The sequence below is a fragment of the Gobius niger genome (assembly GCF_951799975.1).
Source record: "Gobius niger genome assembly, chromosome: 9".
Classification (NCBI taxonomy): Eukaryota; Metazoa; Chordata; class Actinopteri; order Gobiiformes; family Gobiidae; genus Gobius; species Gobius niger.
The window spans coordinates 2,267,068-2,288,767 of NC_136860.1; the positions used below are offsets into that span (position 1 = coordinate 2,267,068).

At 43.5% G+C, this 21,700-nt stretch overlaps 1 protein-coding gene and 1 pseudogene across 3 annotated transcripts in view; one reads left to right on the plus strand and one right to left on the minus strand.

Annotated features, from left to right (window-relative positions):
* LOC306967790 (poly(rC)-binding protein 3) overlaps positions 1 to 21,700 on the plus strand; it is an 89,804-nt gene that overhangs the window by 22,985 nt on the left and 45,119 nt on the right. The gene's annotated exons all lie outside the window — the stretch shown is intronic.
* LOC306968255 (E3 ubiquitin/ISG15 ligase TRIM25-like) lies at positions 1,110 to 15,681 on the minus strand (annotated as a pseudogene). Its single transcript has 4 exons — positions 15,660 to 15,681; positions 9,215 to 10,421; positions 1,894 to 3,040; positions 1,110 to 1,734 (listed from the first exon to the last, which is right to left on the minus strand). The product of its transcript is annotated as an E3 ubiquitin/ISG15 ligase TRIM25-like (transcript).

The window sequence follows — 21,700 nt, forward strand, 5'->3', positions numbered from 1 at the left end:
TTATACACCACACTTTGATTGGGAGAGAATTTGAATTACAGTATACAAAAACAACAAAACAGGAAAGAAAAAAATATACACAAAATAAAGGTAGCCAAGAACAAAACCCTCATCTTCCCAGATATTTTGTTTACAAATCACCATACTGCAAAGCATTTAACCTCTTACCCGCCATCAACCAAGTGCATTTTCTCCATGTTGTCGTTCTTTTGTTCTTCTTTTTCATTGCATTTTTGACACTGTTTTGTTGCGTTTTCGTTTTTTTTTCATGGAGTTTTATCATTACGTTTTTGTCACATTTTAGCCACTTTTTTTTAGGCTTGTTTTCTTCTCGTTTTTGTCACTTTTTCCAAGAAACTTTTAGATTTGGGTAAAGCCGAACTGGGGGAAATGCGATTGATTCAGGAGGTTACTTAACAAAGACACAAATATATATAAAGGTTCACAGTAATGCTTTATGCGTAGTCATCTTGAAAATCTGTTAAATAAGGCACCAGGTAAAGTTAGTATGTAACCAAATGACCTTGTTTTTTTTTATTTAACATGTGTTGTGAAATTTAAATAGCAATACTCCATAACTTTGGGACTATTGAGCAGTTAATTAGTAAAAAACATCATACAATAAAAAAATAAAAAGAACGAAGAGAAGACATATCTGACCACATCCCAAGTCCATCCATACAGTTCAGTTATTTGTGCTTAACCCACAGCTTCAGCTTCTTTGAGAAAAGTCTCAGGTTCATTTGGGACTTTAGCTCCAGAGGCAAAGACTTCTATAACTGTGTCCCTTTCACTGAGAACAGACTGACCCAGGGCAGTTCATCGGCAGTTCGTGTGTAAGACCATCCAGACACTTGAATGTGGTTTTATAAAAGAGAAACAGCCGCAAGATTCAGAGCATGTGAAAAAGAAGCGGTTTATAATCTGGAAATGACCAAATTCACAATTAAAATAGAGGGTAATTACAGTAAAACTGAGCAAAGGTTCAAAATGACTTCGTAGCAATTTCTTCGGTGGTAGTTTCTCTCTCTCCTCTGTCTTTTTAATTCATTTTACTTTTAACCATGAAACTCTGTACTGAGATTCAGGATTTTTTTCTCAGGGAGGTGATACTAATGATTTAATACACTTTTATTTTTGAGTTTAGGGAAATGTGCAGTGGTGTTGGAGTAAGTAGGAAAATGAGCAAACCCGAGTCCAGCGTAGAGCGGCTGAGTGAAGCTGGTCTGGACTCTGTGGAGGAGGGTCAGGGTTTGGTCTTTAACGCTGTAAAAAGACAAAGTCCCTGCACTGTGGTCCAGGTAAACCCCGATTCTGCGTGTGACCGGCCCTGAGATATCAGACTTTACTGAGTTAAACCAAAATAAACTAGCGTCTCCGTAACACTCTAAGGCCCAGGATTTATCATTGTGTCTAAAATCACATTGTTTAGAGTCTCCTTTCCTCTGAATGTCTCTGTATGAAACTGACACATAAACATGGCTCCCTTTGCTCCACTCCACCTCCCAGTAACATCGTCCCGTCAGGCTCTCTCTGCTCAGCACCTGATACCAACAGTGCCTACCACTGAATCTGTCCGGATGATCAGGATATTTTTGATATCTACCTATACATGTTGCTTTTCTGTTCCCATTAGACAGAACCAGCTGTTTGTGAGCTGTGTTTGGGTCCAGAGTGATTTTAGTTGAAAATTGTAAGAACTCCTTTCTAGTGGTGGGTTCTGCTAAGGCAATACTAGTAACATTGAAGCGAGGCTTAACTGTGTTTGAATGCAAATAATGGACTGGACTCATATCCTCCTCCAGAGTGAGCTTTAGTTTATCTCTATGCATTGACCCTGGGAAAGTAAGGCGAGGCATCTTAAATTCAGGAAGTTTAACTGTGTTTGGATGTAAGACATGGACTGGACTCGGAGCTAGTGAGACATTGGTCAGATCCTCCTCCAGAGTGAGTTTCAGTTTGTCCCTGAGCTTTGACACAGCTGTGGTCACCTCCTCAAAGCCGTGGTGAGGCCCTGTCTGAATCTCTGTCCTCTGTGGGTCTGTGGACAGTGAAGCATAGAGCTGTAGAAACTGGTTGTTGTCCGGTGTGAGGGACAGTGTGTCCAGCTCAGAGATGTTCCTCTTCAGCTCAGTGACGTCCCGCTGCAGTTGGTCCTGAAGCTCTTGGACTCGTCTCAGTTGGATCTGCTCCTCAGAGCGGATCTGCTGCTCCACCTCAGAGCGTCTTTTCTCCAGGAGAAGGACCATCTCTCTGAAGCTGTCCCCACTGTGCTGCACTGCTGTCTGGGCAGAGCGGCTGATGTCCTGGGCCTCCTGTTGGAGCGTCTCCAGGTCTGTCTCTTTGAGCTGGAGGCTCTGGAGCAGCAGGGTCCTTCGAGCCGGCAGCTCTTTCTGCCTCTGGGCCCTCTCTGCTGCAGCCGTCACTTTGCGGTGGCCCTGGTGCTGGTCCACAGAGCAGAGGTAGCAGATGAGCTGCTGGTCGGTGCGGCAGAATATCTCCTTCACTTTGTGGTGTTCAGAGCAGATGTTTTCCTGGAGTTTGTCAGAGGGCGCCACCAGCTGGTGTCTCTGAAACACTGCAGCATCATAATGAGGCTGGAGGTGGCTCTCACAGAACGAAGCCACACACTGCAGACAGGACTTGACGGCTTTCAGCTTCCTCCCAGAGCACACATCACAGGAAACATCCTCAGGTCCGGCATAGCAGCCAGCAGGGGGCGCTGTGAGGCCAGTCTTCTGCAGCTGCTCCACTAGATTTGCTAACATGACATTTTTGCGCAGGACAGGCCTGGTGCTGAAGCTCTCTCTGCATTGTGGACAGCTGTAGAGGAGGTTCTGTTGGTCCCAGTGCAGTTTAATGCAGTCCCTGCAGTAGCTGTGTCCACAGGGAGTCGTCACCGGGTCCTTCAGTAAATCCAAACAGATGGAACAGGAAAAGGCCTCACGGTCCAGAGATTTCTGTGCCATTTCTGCTTCGATCACAGACACTGACTTTGACACAAGTGAAGAGAGAGTGAGCTGTGGAGGCGGAGCTCGCTCTGACAGAGGGAGTGTTCAAACACGATGGTATTAATGTGTGGGCGTTTTCATAAAAATATTCTCCGAATAACCTTTGTGCATGTTTATAACATCGCTGTAAATATAAGACTGTCCAGAAGTTTATTCATCAACATTCATATATAAAATGACTTTGAAGTGCCAGGTTGAGCATAAATAATACAACTGAATTGAAGTTAACACTAAAATGTTCATCAACATTAACAAACAGAGAGGAGTCAAGTTTCACTGAGAAAGTTCAAACTGGTTCAACTGCATTCATCATGAACCAGGAAAAACACATTTGTCTAATGCAACACTTTCCATATAACTAAGAACAATTTCAACGGTTTTATTCCATTGCAGTTTTATATAAAAGTCATTTGATTTTCTTTGCAGGCCGAGGTCTTAATAACCCCTGTAACCCAATAGAGGGCACTAATGCGGAAACTACACTGTGTAGCTGACATGCCCAACATCTATTTTTATTTTGCAAGCAGCATTAAACGCAGCTCCACATCCACTGTCTAAACGGAGCTAATAAAGGACGCAGACACACCTACACCTCTGAGCTGTCTGTGTATTGCTCTGGAGGGATTTCACCTGGACCCGGTGTCCACTGGTGGTGATGCGTAAAAGGCTGCCTCGTGTCCACGTGTGTCTGTTGTCTCCTGTGTAATTCGACACATGTGCGGGAGGCGGGACCTGACGCGTTTTCGTCTGACCGCCCGCTCCTGCCCAAAGCTGTGCGAATCCTTCTCGATCCCGCGGGATTAGTGGCAGGTCTCTAGTGTATATCCCTGTCACATAAGCGTGTTTTTTAAGTGTTTCAAGTGTGACCTCCAGTGTTGGGAAAGCTCATTTTCTACATGAACTAGTTCAAAGTTCAGTTCACAAATTTCCAGTGGTGCGATGACAACTTTCTCGACTTAAATGTGACAAAAACTAAAGAGCTTGTTGTTGACTTTAGGAGGAATCCAGAGAGTCCCAAACCGAGCTTTATCCACGGGGAAGAGGTGGAAAAGGTTGACTCTTTTAAGTACTTGGGGACTGTTTTTGATTCCTCTCTACGATTTGATAAAAACACAGAGCAAATTGTCAAACGTGGACATCAGCGGGTTCACCTGACGAGGAAACTGAACTCTTTTAATGTATCAGCAAATATTTTAAGTTACTTTTATCATTCTTTTATTGAAAGTGTCTTAACCTTTTCCTTTATTTGCTGGTCTGACGCTTGTCTGTGAAAAATAAGAACAGTCTGAACCACATCGTCAAAGTGTGTAGTAAGATTTCTGGTGTGCGTTTTGAAGACCTTGCCTCACTATGTAAGAAAAGAGTCGGCCAAAAGACTCGATCGATTTTAGGTCAACAAAATCATGTCTTGCGGTCGCACTTTACTCTGATGCCCTCCGGGAGGCGATATGTCGTCCCCCAGCAGAAAAGAAACCGCTACTCAAAATCCTTCATTCCGACTGCTGTCAGAAATTTAAATGACAATAGCTAGGAAGGCGGTGCTTATCTTGTTCTTTTTTCCCCCTCATTTTTACTGGTCCCCCTGTGTCCTGATGCACTTACAGTTCATGATGTCTGTACATGGTTGTATGTGTCTCCATTTACTGTTTTTTATGACCAGAGAGCAGTGAACAGAATTGCCCATTGGGATGAATAAAGTTGTTTTGATTTGATTTGATTTGATTTGAACTCCACACTGAAAGGCCCTGTCCAGGTGGGAATTGAACCCGGACCTTCTAGCTATGAACGAACATGTGAAATGAAAACACCGGACCGCGTTCTTGCCATTGCCATCAACCAGTCAATCGGCCGCAGAGCTGGTATTTCCTTTACACTGACAACGCAAGGTGCGTAGGGCCCCCGCGGCTGCAAGGGCCCCGCATCTCAGTCAAACTGTGGTGTTGTTTCACTGATTAATCAACGCGTTGTTACGGGGACAGGCTCTGACAGCGCGCACTCACTGTCCGCTTACTTCGCCACATATAATACCAAAACGGAGCAGTCTGCAAGTGGATGAGCAAGAGAGACCGACCGCCTTCCCCCGTCACTCCCAACACGCGAGTAGGCTACTTCTCCGCTCGTGTCCCACACTCAGCTGTCTGTCTCCCGGTGCTTGTTTCGCCTCATGCGTGGCTGCATCACGTCACCCGTGTCCCGGGCAAAGCTCTCATGTTTTCTCTGTGCGGACTCGGGGCATCGGCTAAAACACTCATTTAAACTCTCTTCTTGTTGTGTCTAGCGGAGAATCAGGACAGTAGTTTGATGGATAGACGAGAGTAAAGCCGTGTCCGTGGCCTTTTTGTCTCAAAGAGGAGTTGAATCCACATGGTTCTCACAAGCACAGTTACTTACAGTAACTCTGGTTCTCTGAATGTGCACAGTCTATAACGAGTTGGGCGACTCACAGGCTAATTCTCAGTGGTCAGACAGAAATAACCGTCAGGTGCAGGTTTCAGTTAGTTTTAAATCAGTGGTTCCCAAACTGTGGGTCAGGGACAGAAGTGAGAGAATGGGCCCATTTGCCATTTTCCATTTTAAAAAGTGGGGAAAGACTAGTAAATAAATAAATAAAAGCCATGCCATTTGGAAACATCAATATTTTTTTCTTCATTATAAATGAAAAAATAATTGGTAAAATGAAAAATAATCTATAGATTAATCGAAAAAATAATCTATAGATTAATTGAAAAAATAATCTAGATTAATCGATTAATTGAAGAAATAATCTATAGATGAATCGATAGAAAAATAACCGTTAGCTGCAGCCTTAGTCTATAGTGTCCCGAGCACATACCCGTGGGCTTACATCACACCATCATTTTAAGCTGTGTACACACCAAGCGCTTTACGAGCGTCTCGAGATGCACCGATACCACTTTCTCTAAAACCGATACGAGTACTTTGATTTAAGTACTCGCCGATACCGAATACCGATACGAGTACAAGGCCTTTTCTTCAACATTCTTACTTTTTTCACAGCAGATTGGTTTGTAATTAGTTCATTTACTCATGTACATTTCCTTAAATAAAGACGACACATTTAAGAGCAGTTATATTAAAATTGTGCTGATGCCATTTATTTATTTATTTTTATTTTCATTCAATATATTTTTTAATTTTTATGTCTCTGTCCATCATAGACAGAAAAGCCTATGTCCAAAAGCTCCCAATGCCTGTGCTTTATTCATTTATGTATTTTTATTTAACAATAGTAATGAGATGTTACTTAAATGGTCTCTTTTCGTCTTTACTTCAGCTCCTGTCGATTTTCTCGTGTGTTTGTGGTAACTTAGCGAGTAGCTACAGCGTTTTCATTGTTCTGCTGCAGCTCATTAATATAAACATGCTGTGGGTCTTTAATGTGGATTTTCTGAGGACTTTTTAGTCGCTGGGTTAGTTTTTCAGATGAATAAACCCCTGGGTATAAAACAGCATCAGAATGGCCAAAACTGTTAGCCGCGAGTTAGCAACGTTAGCCTGTATGTTGTAAACACTGCAGACGCTGCAGCACTAACAACATTAAGCTCTGGTTAAATCCAGCTCAGACTCTGGTTTAGAGAGCGCAGTCTGTAATAAAGTCAGCTCTATGTGGATTATTGGATTTACACTAAAGAATTCTCCAGTTTGTTGCTTCTTCTCTCTTCAGCTGAGAGCTGCGCCTCGTAGGTGCGCTGGACGCACGTCAAATGGATCGATACCCGATACTGGTATCGGTGCATCGCTACGAGCGTCAAAACACGCCTAGAGCCCGTAGTTAGATGCTTGTGCTTACCTGAAGTCAGACGCTTAATATCACTAACGCTCCGGCCGTACGTTGGGGATGGGCGGATCGATGCCAAAGTATCGATATATTAATACCAAACAGCTATTTTTAAAGTTTCGATATTGGGCAAAAAGTATAGATACTAATTTGCATATGTAGAAAGAAGGCGGGGCAGCAATTATCAACACTAAAGGATGATTTATTTCTTTGTTCTGAGCCAAAACAGTCACAACAGCAAAGGATTGAACTGAGCCAAGCCTATCATTCTAGTTTAGGATCATTTACGTATTATGTTAATATTTAGTTTATGTATTAAATTTCACATTAGTATTGTTTAATTAATCAGTTAAAGTAATATAATTTTAATTATATTACCTTAATAATAATAATAATAGAATTATTATTATATTATTATATAAAATAACCAGTTTTAGAGATGTATATTGATTGAAATACATTCACCCATATGAAATGACCAGAATCGGTATCGGTATCGACAAAAAGGACCCTAAAGAAACACTGATGTGTCTTTGTAAAAGTCCCAGAGCTGCGGTTCACAATGAAGCTAATCCTCCGTGACTTATTTACATCTGCGGGCCGGCATAGCATCTTGTTGGAGCACTGTTGGAGAGAGCTCCTGATTCGCCGACGCTCGCAAATTTCTCCAAAGAGTTGTTCATGACGTTATTCCTGTCAAAATAGTCGAAGTCGAGTCAACTAGTCGTGTGATGACGTCATCACATGGCTAGTTGACTCAACTTTTTGACAAATAAGTCGACCTCTAAAAATTAGTAGTCGTTGATGCCCTACTACCTAATGATGCTAGCATTTAATAAGACAGATACTACTATCGTTATCTGCTAATTAGTAATTCAGGAGACTAGGCATTTGATATTGAGCAAAGCAAGTAGAAACAGTTTTTTTTTTACATTTTATTAATAAATTGATGATAATGAAAGTTACAATGTAGAATCATGTTTACAAAACTTAAAACATGCTTTCGTTTACCTTTTCTGTGATCCCTGAGCAATTTTACAATTTATGACTTAAGCTCAAGCCAAAACATATTCAACTTTTACAATGGTGAATTGATACTTCTAACAATATACAAAAAATATGCCCATCGTATGTGAACAAGATAGGTACATGTTGTCACAGGTTGTTGCATAGTTTGTTGTGTAGTTTCCGCATCTACATTATGATAAACATGGGTTTCATATTGTAATATAACAGGAATAAAGTAAAAGGTTAAGTTTAATTAAACTCAAGTGTGGCAGAAACCAACTGTAATTTTTGCATTTAATTCTGAAAGTCCCTTTGTAGAAAACCCCCACTGCTTTAGATCAATATGAAACACAAAGAGAATCTCAAACTGAAGAAGTTGCTGTTTGAGTTTAGGGAAATATGCTGTATCACGAAGATAAACGCTCAACCCAACACCAGCGTAGAGCGGCTGGGTGAAGGTTTATTGTTTATTGTTTATTGAAAGGATCCCCATTAGCGCAGTCATGCTGTCGCTATTCTTCCTGGGGTCCCACTAAATCCATTCACAAAAAGTAAAAACAGTATTTAAATCCATACAAAAATGTGTATCAGTACATTTGTATATCCTACTAAAATCCTATAAAAGCTGTACATAAAAGTAGCACATATTTGCATTCAGAAAGGAATATCACATGACACGTTCATTCGCCAAATTCAATCCATATTTGTTTGTAAGAGTTTTCTCAGTAACAATTTAAATCTCTTCTTGTCCTGCACTAGCGTTAGACTATCTGGAAGTCCATTCCATACCTGCAGAGCTCTGTATGTAAAGGTCCTCGTGATGCTGTTCGATCTTACTGTTGGCAAGAGAAATGTTCTGGCCATTGCATGTCTGGTTTTATATTTGTGTTTCTCGTGGCTGAACAGAAGATTTTCATAAGTAATCTTTGGACATCTTGTTGACATAATACTTTTTACTGAGGATAACAGAGAGTACAAGAGTCTGTTTTTCACTGACAACCATTTTAGTTTACTCAGCATTTGGTGGTCTGCACTCTTTTGAGGAGGGTCATGGTTTGGCCTTGAACAGCGTAGAACGACAGAACCCCTGCACTGTGGTCCAAGTAAACCCCAATTGTGGACGAGACTGGACCTGAGACAATAGACTTTGCTGAGTTAAAGCGAAATGAATAACTGTCTGCGTCGCACTCTAAGGCCACAGAGACTAAGTCTGAGGATCTATCAGACCATCCAAATTTATGTTTCCTAGGAATATGTCTGTATGAAACTGCTACACAAACAAAATGCGAGCCCCATTCCACCTCCCAGTAACAGCGGCCTGTCAAACTCTCTCTGCTCAGGGCCTGAACATAGTTTTGGAATATGTCTGAATGAAAACTCTGGTCTAATCTCATACGTGTCACTCTTCTGTTTTCATCCGACAGAGAGAGCTTTGTGCAAGCTGTGTTTGGGTCCACAGTGATCTCGGTGTAGTATTGTAAGAAGTCCTCTCTGGTGGTGGGTTCAGCTGGTGATGGCAAAACCAGTGAGACATTGGTCAGATCCTCCTCCAGAGTGAGTTTCAGTTTGTCCCTGAGCACTGACACAGCTGTGGTCACCTCCTCAAAGCCGTGGTGAGGCCCTGTCTGAATCTCTGTCCTCTGTGGGTCTGTGGACAGTGCAGGATAGAGTTGTAGAAACTGGTTGTTGTCCGGTGTGAGGGACAGTGTGTCCAGCTCAGAGATGTTCCTCTTCAGCTCAGTGACGTCCCGCTGCAGTTGGTCCTGAAGCTCTTGGACTCGTCTCTGTTGGGTTTGCTCCTCAGACCGGATCTGCTGCTCCACCTCAGAGCGTCTTTTCTCCAGGAGAAGGGCCATCTCTCTGAAGCTTTCCTCACTGTGCTGCACTGCTGTCTGGGCAGAGCAGCTGATGTCCTGGGCCTCCTGTCGGAGCGTCTCCAGGTCTGTCTCTTTGAGCTGGAGGCTCTGGAGCAGCAGGGTCCTTCGAGCCGGCAGCTCTTTCTGCCTCTGGGCCCTCTCTGCTGCAGCCGTCACTGTGCGGTGGCCCTGGTGCTGGTCCACAGAGCAGAGGTAGCAGATGAGCTGCTGGTCGGTGCGGCAGAATATCTCCTTCACTTTGTGGTGTTCAGAGCAGATGTTTTCCTGGAGTTTGTCGGAGGGCGCCACCAGCTGGTGTCTCTGAAACACTGCAGCATCATAATGAGGCTGGAGGTGGCTCTGACAGAACGAAGCCACACACTGCAGACAAGACTTGACGGCTTTCAGCTTCCTCCCAGTGCACACATCACAGGAAACATCATCAGGTCCGGCACAGAAGTCAGCAGGGGGCGCTGTGAGGCCAATCTTCTGCAGCTGATCCAGAAAATATGCTAACATGGCGTTTATTATTTTTGAGGACTGGCCTGGTGCTGAAGCTCTCTCTGCATTGTGGACAGCTGTGGCTGAGGTTCTGTTGGTCCCAGTGCAGTTTAATGCAGTCCCTGCAGTAGCTGTGTCCACAGGGAGTCGTCACCGGGTCCTTCAGTAAATCCAAACAAATACTGCGTTTGACTTTGACACAAGTGAAGTCTAAGAGTGGGGTGAGTTGTGGAGGAGGAACCAGCTCTGACAGAGGGAGTGTTCAGGCATGTCGGTATTATTGTGTGGGCTTTTTCATAAAAATATTCTCCAATGAAACACTGGGCATGTTCATGACTCATCACTGTAAATTTAAGACTCTACAGAAGTTTATTTATCTACATTCATATTGTAAAATGACTCAATTGAGCAGAAATAATACAGTTCAATACAGAAAGTCAAATTGGTTCGACTGCATTCATCATGAACCAGGAAAAACACATTTGTCTCATGCAACACTTTCCACATAAAAACAATTTTCAATTTTCTCTGTTATTCCATTGCAGTTTTATATAAAAGTCTTTTGATTTTCTATTCCCCCTGTGCTTCTACAGAGGGTGCTAATGCTGCAACTACATTACAACTACATGCTGACGTACTCTACATTTATTTTGAAAACAGCTCCATGACCACTGTCCAAACATAAGGGGTCGAAATATGAATGTGGTCAAAACCAAAGCAGTAATTAGACCTGATAAAATGATGGTGAAACTCAGTGCCATAAAATCCGGCCCTGGATAAAGTAGAAAATGGAGAAAATGGATGGAAAAAATTAATAAATTGCCAATCACTTTGTAAAGTTTGCAGCTTCACTGCACGGAAACCATAACAATGATCAGGAAAGACTGATGTAAATCAAATTTGAGAAAACTGCACCGCCTCCTCTCACTCGTCTGGGCCTGAAGCTCCGCCTCCTCTGACTCGCCTGGGCCTGAAGCTCCGCCTCCTTTCACTCACCTGGGCCTGAAGCTCCGCCTCCTCTGACTCGCCTGGGCCTGAAGCTCCGCCTCCTTTCACTCGCCTGGGCCTGAAGCTCCGCCTCATTTCACTCACCTGGGCCTGAAGCTCCGCCTCCTCTGACTCGCCTGGGCCTGAAGCTCTGCCTCCTCTGACTCGCCTGGGCCTGAAGCTCCGCCTCCTCTGACTCGCCTGGGCCTGAAGCTCCGCCTCCTCTGACTCGCCTGGGCCTGAAGCTCCGCCTCCTCTGACTCGTCTGGGCCTGAAGCTCCGCCTCCTCTGACTCGCCTGGGCCTGAAGCTCCGCCTCCTCTGACTCGCCTGGGCCTGAAGCTCCGCCTCCTCTGACTCGCCTGGGCCTGAAGCTCCGCCTCCTCTGACTCGCCTGGGCCTGAAGCTCCGCCTCCTCTGACTCGGGCCTTACAGTGTGTGCCGATGTGTGCTGCGATCATGGGAGATCCACCGCACTCTGTCCAAGTTGCTTCTCTGCTGCTGGATCTTTATTTGGCGATGCATGTGCGTTTACACGCTTCTTCCCCCCCTGATGCGATGGCGTGTGTGAGGGGCTGGTGCTTTTTTAACTTTAGGAGTCACAGTTCTGTTGAACTGTAGCCGAAACTCAATGTTGACATTCGTCCTTTGGTCTGTTCTCCTCGGATTCTCATTCATGGCTCTATCTTATCAGATTTGTGAGGAGTCAGACCCTGCGCAAATAAATAACAGATATTTTAAGTCTTTTCTCATTCCCCAGAGTCTCTTTGGTTAAAACTGATGTAAAATGCAAAGAAAAGTAAATTGTTTATGGAAAAATATATTGTTTTAAAGGAATAGGCCACCGTTTTTACATACTAAGATATGTTCTTACCTCATTTTAGTCGAGTTAATATATCCCCGTCTGGTCTTTGTCCGTGCGCTCTGTCACGCAAACGAAGCACATACGCAGCCTCTCCCACATGTCACATAGCTCCGAAAAAGCTCACGATAGAAGCTACCAAGCTCTTCCACGTGTTCCCTATTTAAATAAAGTTACGTGAAGTGTTTTCATGCGAAGTATATTTACACAGAAATGTAACATGTCGATTTTATAAGCAAATAAAAAGGAGAACTACATTGTGAGGCGTAATGATACGAGGAGCACAGCGTCCGCGTAGTAACTCCTAAAGACTTCCCCCGCTCACTTCCGTCAATAACCTTTAGGAGTTACTGCGCGGACGTTTTACTCCTCGTATCATTACGCCTCACAATATAGTCCCCCTTTTTATTTGCTTATAAAATCCACATGCTACATTTCTGGGTAAATATACTTCGCATGAAAACACTTCACGTAACTTTATTTAAATAGGGAACACGTGGAAGAGCTTGGTAGCTTCTATCGTGAGCTTTTTCGGAGCTATGTGACATGTGGGAGAGGCTGCGTATGTGTGAGCGCACGGACAAAGACCAGACGGGGATATATTAACTCGGCTAAAGTGAGGTAAGAGCATATCTCAGTATGTAAAAACGGTGGCCTATTCCTTTAAGCAGAAAAAAATTGCAACTTTTCATTGTAAGTTTTGGAAAAATGGCCCGCGAAATCAGGCATTTTACCACAAAAAATCACCAAAAATGCCCACAAAATCCTGGAGGACTGATTAATCCATCCACACCAGACACCAGACTTTTTAGCACTACCACCACGACTACCATTACCACCACTATCACGACTATCACTACTATTACCACCACTATCACGACTATCACTACTATTACCACCACTATCACGACTATCACTACTATTACCACCACTATCACGACTATCACTACTATTACCACCACTATCACTACCACCGGATGCTTTGAAAAAGTGAAGCTAATGTGAATTGTGTAATTTACAGGTGTTTGTCACTCACCAATTTCCAGTAAAGTTAACCGGTAAACTCTGAGGTAAGTCAATTCACAGTAACTCAGAGGAATGGACTCATTTTGTGTAGTGACAACTTGCTTAATTAATAGAAAATATAATTTAAGTAGTCAAGTATTACTATTATTATTATACAAACTGGTATGGAAGTAAACTTTACTGGAAATTGATGAGTTACCAACACTTGAAAATGATTAGCTTGATTATTTTTTTTATAGCATCCGGTTTCCAGGATTTTTTTTTTCAAGTAAAGACCATTATCATTTGTTTCAGTGTATAGTGAACACTTTAATAGAGTAATTTAAATATAACTGAAATATTCAAGTAAATATCAATAAAAATATTTAGTTCATTTTTTTTTAGTTTGATAGTTTTTTGTTTACATTAACATGTGCAGCTTCTATGATGACCTCCTCAGTTGAACACTACTGGTATGGAAGTTGACTTTACTGGAGATTATTGAGTTACCAACACTTGATCAGCCACATTAACTTGACTTTTTCAAAGCGTCTGGTTACCTGGATTTTTTTCAAGTAAAGCCCATATAAAGTACTTTGCACCAGTGAAAGGAGCTGATAGAAGATTAACAAGTAAACAACACTGAATACATTCAAAGAAGCACAACTATTATTTTTTTCAGTATACTGCCATTACTGCTAAAGTTTACAGTGCAATTTGTACAAAAAGTCATTCAAAAAGCTGTATTTAGTGTATTTAATTTGATTTCATTCCATGTCTTCTTTTCTTTCTTTGGTGCCATTTAAAAAAAAAAAAAAAATGCCAAGTCAATGCAGCTTGAATGAGAACATCTTATACACTATAAAATTCAACGACTAGTAACCATAGCTTAACATCGGGTTTACAAACTATTCCTAGCAATCGGTGAGTTATGAATGGGACAGAACCTCCATAAATCTATATAATATCTATATCTATATAATTGAAATTTTGCACACGCCATTTTTCAGACTTTACTCATAAAAAAAAGTTCAAAATCATGTATAAACCCACTGTACTTATTATTTAGAGTAATGGAAGCAAGTGGGGTTTACAGTGCACCTGAGAACGAATAATCAACACTGGCATCATGTAATTTTTTTTTATTTTTTATTACAATGTGTTTATTCATTTAGTACATTAATATAGTAATCAGAACTGTAGGCCAACACTTTCTATTATACACCACACTTTGACTGGTAGAGAATTTCCCACTAACTGGTTATACTAATGATTAAATGCACTTTTTTTATTTGAGTTTAGGGAAATGTGCAGAAAAGTAAGAAAAAGAACGAGGCTTAAACCCAAATCCAGCGTGTAGCGGCTGAGTGAAGCTGGTCTGGACTCTGTGGAGGAAGGTCAGGGTCTGGTCTTTAACGCTGTAAAAAGACAAAGTCCCTGCACTGTGGTCCAGGTAAACCCCGATTCTGCGTGTGACCGGCCCTGCGATATCAGACTTTACTGAGTTAAACCAAAAAACATAACTGTTGCTGTAACAGTCTAAGGCCCAGGATTTATCATTGTGTCTAAAATCACATTGTTTAGAGTCTCCTTTCCTCTGAATGTCTCTGTATGAAACGGCCACATAAACAGGGCTCCATACGCACCACTCCACCTCCCAGTAACAGCGGCCCGTCAGGCTCTCTCTGCTCAGCACCTGACACCAACAGTGCATCCCAGTGAATCTGTCCGGATGATCAGGATATTTCTGATCGCTACCTAATGTTGCTCTTCTGTTCCCATCAGACAGAACCATCCATCTGTTAGCTGTGTTTGGGTCCAGAGTGATTTCAGTTGAAAATGGTAAGAACTCCTCTCTGGGGGTGGTTTCTGCTAAGGCAATGCTATCAGGCTTTAACGTCTTCGGAAGGAAATTTAGTTTTAGGTTTTTTCTACGCCCTGACGCTGGGATAGTAGGGCGAGGCATCCTAAATTCAGGAAGTTTAACCATCTTTGGATCCCAGACACGGACTGGACTTATATTCTCCAGAGGGAGCTTTAGTTTAGCTCTACGCACTGACACTGGGATAGTGATGTGAGGCATCTTAAATTCAGGAACTTTAACCATGTTTGGATCCAAGACATGGACTGGACTCGGAGCCAGTGAGACATTGGCCAGATTCTCCTCCAGAGAAAATATCCCCTTCACTTTGTGGTGTTCAGAGCAGATGTTTTCCTGGAGTTTGTCGGAGGGCGCCACCAGCTGGTGTCTCTAAAACACTGCAGCATCATAATGAGGCTGGAGGTGGCTCTGACAGAACGAAGCCACACACTGCAGACAGGACTTGGCGGCTTTCAGCTTCCTCCCAGAGCACACATCACAGGAAACATCCTCAGGTCCGGCATAGCAGTGGTCAGCAGGGGGCGCTGTGAGGCCAGTCTTCTGCAGCTGCTCCACTAGATTTGCTAACATGATGCTTTTGCCCAGGACAGGTCTGGGGCTGAAGCTCTCTCTGCATTGTGGACAGCTGTAGAGGAGGTTCTGTTTGTCCCAGTGCAGTTCAATACAGTCCCTGCAGTAGCTGTGTCCACAGGGAGTCGTCACCGGGTCCTTCAGTAAATCCAAACAGATGGAACAGGAAAAGGCCTCACGGTCGAGAGATTTCGACGCCATTTCTCCTTTGATAACAGACACTGACTTTGTGACAAGTGAAGTCTGAGAGAGTGAGCTGTGGAGGCGGAGCCAGCTCTGACAGAGGGAGTGTTCAGACAAATGCTTTCACTCTGTCGCTACGCTGTTACTGTTATGGTTTCTCATTTGTTGTGTCTGAGTGTGATGGGTAAATAAGTGATCAAAATAGGGATTTAATTTAAGCTTTTCTTATTTTGTTTTGTTTGTTTACACAAAAAGTCACCAAATACTTTATAAAGTTGCACTGCACACAAACCATATAAATATGGCCAACCTCCGGTTTTTCAGGGGGTGTGGTCACAATCATATTTTAGTTTGTCGTCACGAAAGTCTGTAGCAAATGTAATTTTATGTGATCTCCACCCCATAGCTGTAATACCATAAGGTTTATTTTTAGATGTGGAGGTAAGCTGTTTTAACCTCTGATAACCCTGAGAGGTCATTGACCTCAAAATGCAGATTTTTTAAGACTGTTCGTAACAAAATCATATTCACGGTGTATAAAATAGTGTATTTCTATTTATTTTAACATTTCTATCACATGTAGCTATATTATATTGCTTTGTCCAGTGCCACCTGGCACAGCATGTTGCTATGGAAACGTGTACGTATGCATGAGTAAACTATATGGCTGTTCGCAACTCAACCAGCGAAAGGGTACGCTCAGTGGCAGGGTAGCAATAACAGAGCAGACCCACCAAGGCTGGAAACTGAACAGTACTGGAAAGGCATATGGGAGAAGGAGGCAGCACACAACAGTGATGCACAGTGAGAGAGGACCACAGCAACCTCCCTGAACAGAATCCAGTTACCATCACAGTGGCAGACGTCCAAGAAAGAGCTTCAGGTATGAAAAACTGGACAGCACCTGATATGATACACGCCTTAAGAAACTCACAGCTCTCCATGAGAGCAAATGAACCAGCTGCTGAGGGATGGGAATCACCCTGAATGGTTAACCGAAGGGCGCACAATCCTGATCCTGAAGGATCCCTCAAAGGGTACAGTCCCATCCAACTATCGGCCAATAACCTGCCTCTCCACAACGTGGAAGCTCATGTCCGGCACCATAGCGGCTGAGATAAGTAAGCACATGGATCAATACATGAGCACAGCTCAGAAGGGAATCGGTAAAGATACCAGAGGTGCCAAACACCAGCTCCTGGTAAACAGAACAGTCGCTCGAGACTGCAGAACCCGACACACTAACCTGAGCACTGCCTGGATCGATTACAAGAAAGCCTACGACTCAATGCCAACATCAACAGGACTCTAAGAGCCTTCATTGCAAACTCGATGAGGTTGTGGAAAACCACCCTTGAAGCCAATGGCAAGCCACTTGCACAAGTCTCCATCCAATGTGGCATATTCCAAGGAGACGCCCTGTCCCCACTGCTGTTCTGCATAGGTCTGAACCCCCTCAGCCAAATAATCAACAAGACTGGCTATGGATCCCGACTCAGGAACGGGGCCACCATCAGTCACCTCCTCTACATGGATGACATCAAGCTGTAGCTAAGAATGAGCGAGACTACAGTGCAGACATTGGGATGTCATTCGGACTAGAGAAGTGTGGTCGGATGGTGACTAAGAGAGGGAAGGTCGTCCACACAGAAGGTCTCACTCCCAGAAGGAACAATAGCAGACATTGAGGACAGTTACAAGTACCTCGGAATCCCACAAGCAAATGGCAACCTCGAAGAGGTGACAAGGAAAGTGGCTACGGCCAAATACCTCCAACGAGTAAGGCAGGTCCTAAGAAGCAGCTCAATGGCAAGAACAAGTCCCTACGCCCTACCAGTAATCAGATGCCCTGCAGGAATAATGAGCTGCCAAAGGATGAGATACAGACCACAGATGTTAAGACGCGAAAGCTCCTAACCATGCACGGAGGGTTCCACCCCAAATCCAGCACTCTGAGACTGTACGCTAGCCTTAAGGAAGGAGGCCGAGGACTAGTGAGTGTGAGAGCCACTATCCAGGATGAAACATCCAAGATCCATAAGTACATCAAGGACAAGGCTCCGACAGATGACGTGCTCAGTGAATGTCTCAGACAATGGGGAACAGAAGATGAGGGGCTGGAGGTCCCGTCATGGGAGGACAAGCCCCTACACGGCATGTACCACCCAAACATAACTGAAGTGGCGGATATTCAGAAATCCTACCAATGGCTCGACAGAGCCGGACTAAAGGACGGTGGTGGACAAAGAGCAGAGGAAAGCTGTTGTGGTCGACTTCAACATCAGGAAAAAGGAACACGAGAAACTAGAGAAATACCAGGGGCTCAGAGAAGAGCTGGAGAAAACCTGGAGGGTGAAGGCATCAGTGGTGCCCGTGGTCGTTGGGCACTCGGGGCAGTGACCCCCAAACTGGAGGAGTGGCTCCAGCAGATCCCAGGAAATACATCAGACATCTCGGTCCAGAAAAGTGCAGTTCTAGGAACAGTAAAGATACTGCGCAGAACCCTCAAGCTCCCAGGCCTCTGGTAGAGGACCCGAGCAGGAGGAGAAAGAGACCGCCCACGGAGGGTGAGGAAGAGTTTTATACATTTACTACTTTCTCCAAAACTGACATTAACTCACTGGAGAAATATAATCCCACAGATCAAATTCGCATTATTGCCTACTATAAATCCATCCAATAATGACTTAGAGAGGCAAAAACGTTTAAATGTACAGTACAATAGAGCCCGCCCCGTATGCTAGCGAGCTTCAAGGGGGACAAGCTAATGGTTTGTGTTATTAAATCAGTGATGCACCGATTAAGATTTTTTAATAAATATGTTATATCAGTGATTCTGTAGCAATATTTCTCAAACACTAGAGGCCAATGTTGGCCTATTTTTTCTTTATCTGTTTATAATTGTATTTTATGGTGTTATTATTAAAGTGTGCCATGATGCGTAGTAAAATTGTTAATTAAAGAGTAAAAACAGCATTGTGGTCAGGTGTAGCTTATTGAATTTGATTCCATTGGATTCACTGCCAATTAAAATGTAGGTTTAGACACGATGTTCAAAACTATAGTTGAAGTAGAAGCAAATAATTTGAGAAAAAATACGTTTTACGGTGGCCATTTTGAAAATTCCAAGATGGCTGCCCTCAAATCCAGCTGACCTCCACATCTGAAATTAATGCCTAATATAGGGCTGAACGATGAATCGCATTTGCGATTTTATCGCGATGTTACACAACACGATTTCGAAATCGCAGAGGCACGCGATTTCGGCCCATGCGGTCCATAGAAGTGAATGTAGCAGCGAGAGACGCCACCGCCGCCCGCTCCGCGCTCCACCGCGTGCTTTTGTTTACTTCTCTGTCTACTTAAGGTGCGCGGTAGATCGTGGGTGTGAAAATATCAGCGTGTATAAAGCAGCCACCGCGAAGGACTATAGCTGTTTCCTCCGTTAGCATTGCGTTAGCTGCAGCGCTACACGGTCTCATGCACTGATCACAGAAACTTTCCTCCAGAGTCACACGTCTCGGCCTCCACACAGATGAAGCTGAGCCTGAGCTGCTTGTTGAGAGTCCTTTGTGGCTCACTTTTGGAGGCTTATGCTTGGGAATGTTTTGGATAAAGATAAGAACTTATCTCACAACCACTGACTAATACACAAGAGCAAATAGCAAGAAATTATTTAGGCTATTTACAACAACAACAAAATTCAATATAAGCTTATTGGAAATGACGTAGGCTAAATGACTATGTGGACTACTCCATGTGATTATAAAGGACTTAAGAGAGACTTAAGAGTTAGAAGAAGAAGAAGATCTTTATTTATATAGCGCCTTTCACAGACATGGTCACAAAGCACTTTACATGAGACAATTGTACATTCACTCCACACTCGATGGTGGAAACTACGTTTGTAGCTTCAGTTTCCCCTGGGGGAGACTGACAGAAGCGCTTTCGCGACTACACACGTCTGCGCCAACGGACCCTCTGACCATCACCATACATTCACTCACACACATCATTCATCCTGGCCTATTGTGCATGTTTTTGGTGGTAGGGGAAACCGGAGTACCCGGAGGAAACCTACGTAGACACGGAGAGAACATGCAAACTCCACACAGAAAGGCCCCGTCCCTGGTGGGAATCGAACCCGGACCTTCTAGCTGTGAAGCGAGAGCGCTAACCACTGCGCCACCGTGCCGCCCTTTATTAAATCAGTTGTAAATATTTAATTGTATTGCAACAAAAAGTTATTGGCGGAAAATCGCAATAAAATCGAAATCGCAATATTGATTGAAAAAAATCGCAATATTGATTTTTTGCAAAATCGTTCAGCCCTACTATAATCTGTAATAACACTGGTAGAAATTGTCATTTCTATATCACATGAGTCCCAGTCAGAGCCTGATTCCTGCTGATATTCTCGCGTGTGAATGCTGGACAGAGTTTTAAAAACACGGCAGTACAAGTCCAGCACCATTCCATCGCTCTCCGTCAGAGCTGCTGTCACGAGTTTGAGTCTGTGCTTTAAAGGTACAGTCCTGCTTTAGACCTGGATAAATACTTTACTACAGTGTTAAATTACAGTTACATCATTCAGACCCAGGATACAAAGTCAATTGTACACATTTGAAAAGAATATTACAGAAAGCATGTTATAATACTTGACAGCGGCGAGAACAGAGGATTAGAAAGTTGGCAGTGGAGGTATTCGCGCCGCGCCTGTTGGAGGCCTCGCCACTTCACTCGGGCGCGTTACTCTCTGTTGTTTGTTGTTTGTTTTTGTTACTACGTTGTTGTGTACGGGAGTTGGGCCAGATATCTTTCACACACGTTAAAGTGTTCTGTTTACAGCTGTTCAAACAGGAACGATCGTGACACTTGGAATATTACAGGATCCCATTGTCAAAAAATCAAGGCAGTGAATGTGAACATCGCAGAAGGCCATGGCTCGCCAAAATCAGACAGACTGAACCATTTACGTGTTTATTTGTTTGAAAAAGACAGAAGAAAAAAGCTTTTTGTTCACTTTACATATTTGGGATCTACAGCTTTAGTTAAAGACCGGTTCATCAAAGACGGTTGCATGGGTTACCATGTCTGTGAGGTAATACGTGTAATTGTCCTTGCCAAGCCCCGCCCCCTTAGTTACTGTTGCCATGCCCGACAAACAAATGTTGAAACACGATTGCCATGTGAGTCAGTGACCTTTTTTGGAGCAATACCTCAACGATATCCTCCAGATCCAGATGGGTTGTTACAGTCTGCAGTGGAGGGATGTGGGACTGTGTGGGAACGAGACAAAATACACAGTACTTTTATCATAAAGGGAGACAAAAACACGTGAGACTGTAGGTAGGCCTGCCACGATCATTACTATATCGACTTATTGCTTAAGCACTGGCTGTAGTACCTCCATATCGCCGCTAGTCCCTCATTGAAAAGCATTGGAGTTTAGACACCTTATAAACAACTTTGACGCTTTAGACTAGGCTAGATCTTCCTCCTGTGATCATTTAAGAAACCAGGCTGGTTTTCGTAAGAAGAATTTTAGAAATCTCGTACTTAATGAGGGTTAGCATTGGAGCAGCGCGAGCTACACGTCACGCAAGGGCGGAGTCTACAGTGAAGATCCCGCCCTTATGCCCTTTTTAGGAACATGCTTGGTCAGAGCTGTAAATCCGCTATGACTTCCCCCTCGAGCGTGGTCATTATGGTAAACGGGGCGGAGTCAGCAGGAGCTGTCCATTATATATACAGTCGATGGGCCTAACTAGGCTTGTAAAAGTTCACCGCTGCAGTTAAAGTTACGGCTCCAGTGCCAGTTTGTTTGTGTAACGTTATGTGACTGTCAGTAGCTAGATGTTAGCATGCTAAGGTGTTAGCCTAGCGGCCCTAGCCTTACCTCAGAGCAGACGTGTGCTTGTTTATTTGGAGCCATGTATCTGGGCGGAGGCGTCCACATTGTTTGATCCATTGTAGGCAGTGTTCAGGTCGTGTTTTCACTTTGAGAAGGAAAATAACTCCACTCCGCAGACTGACT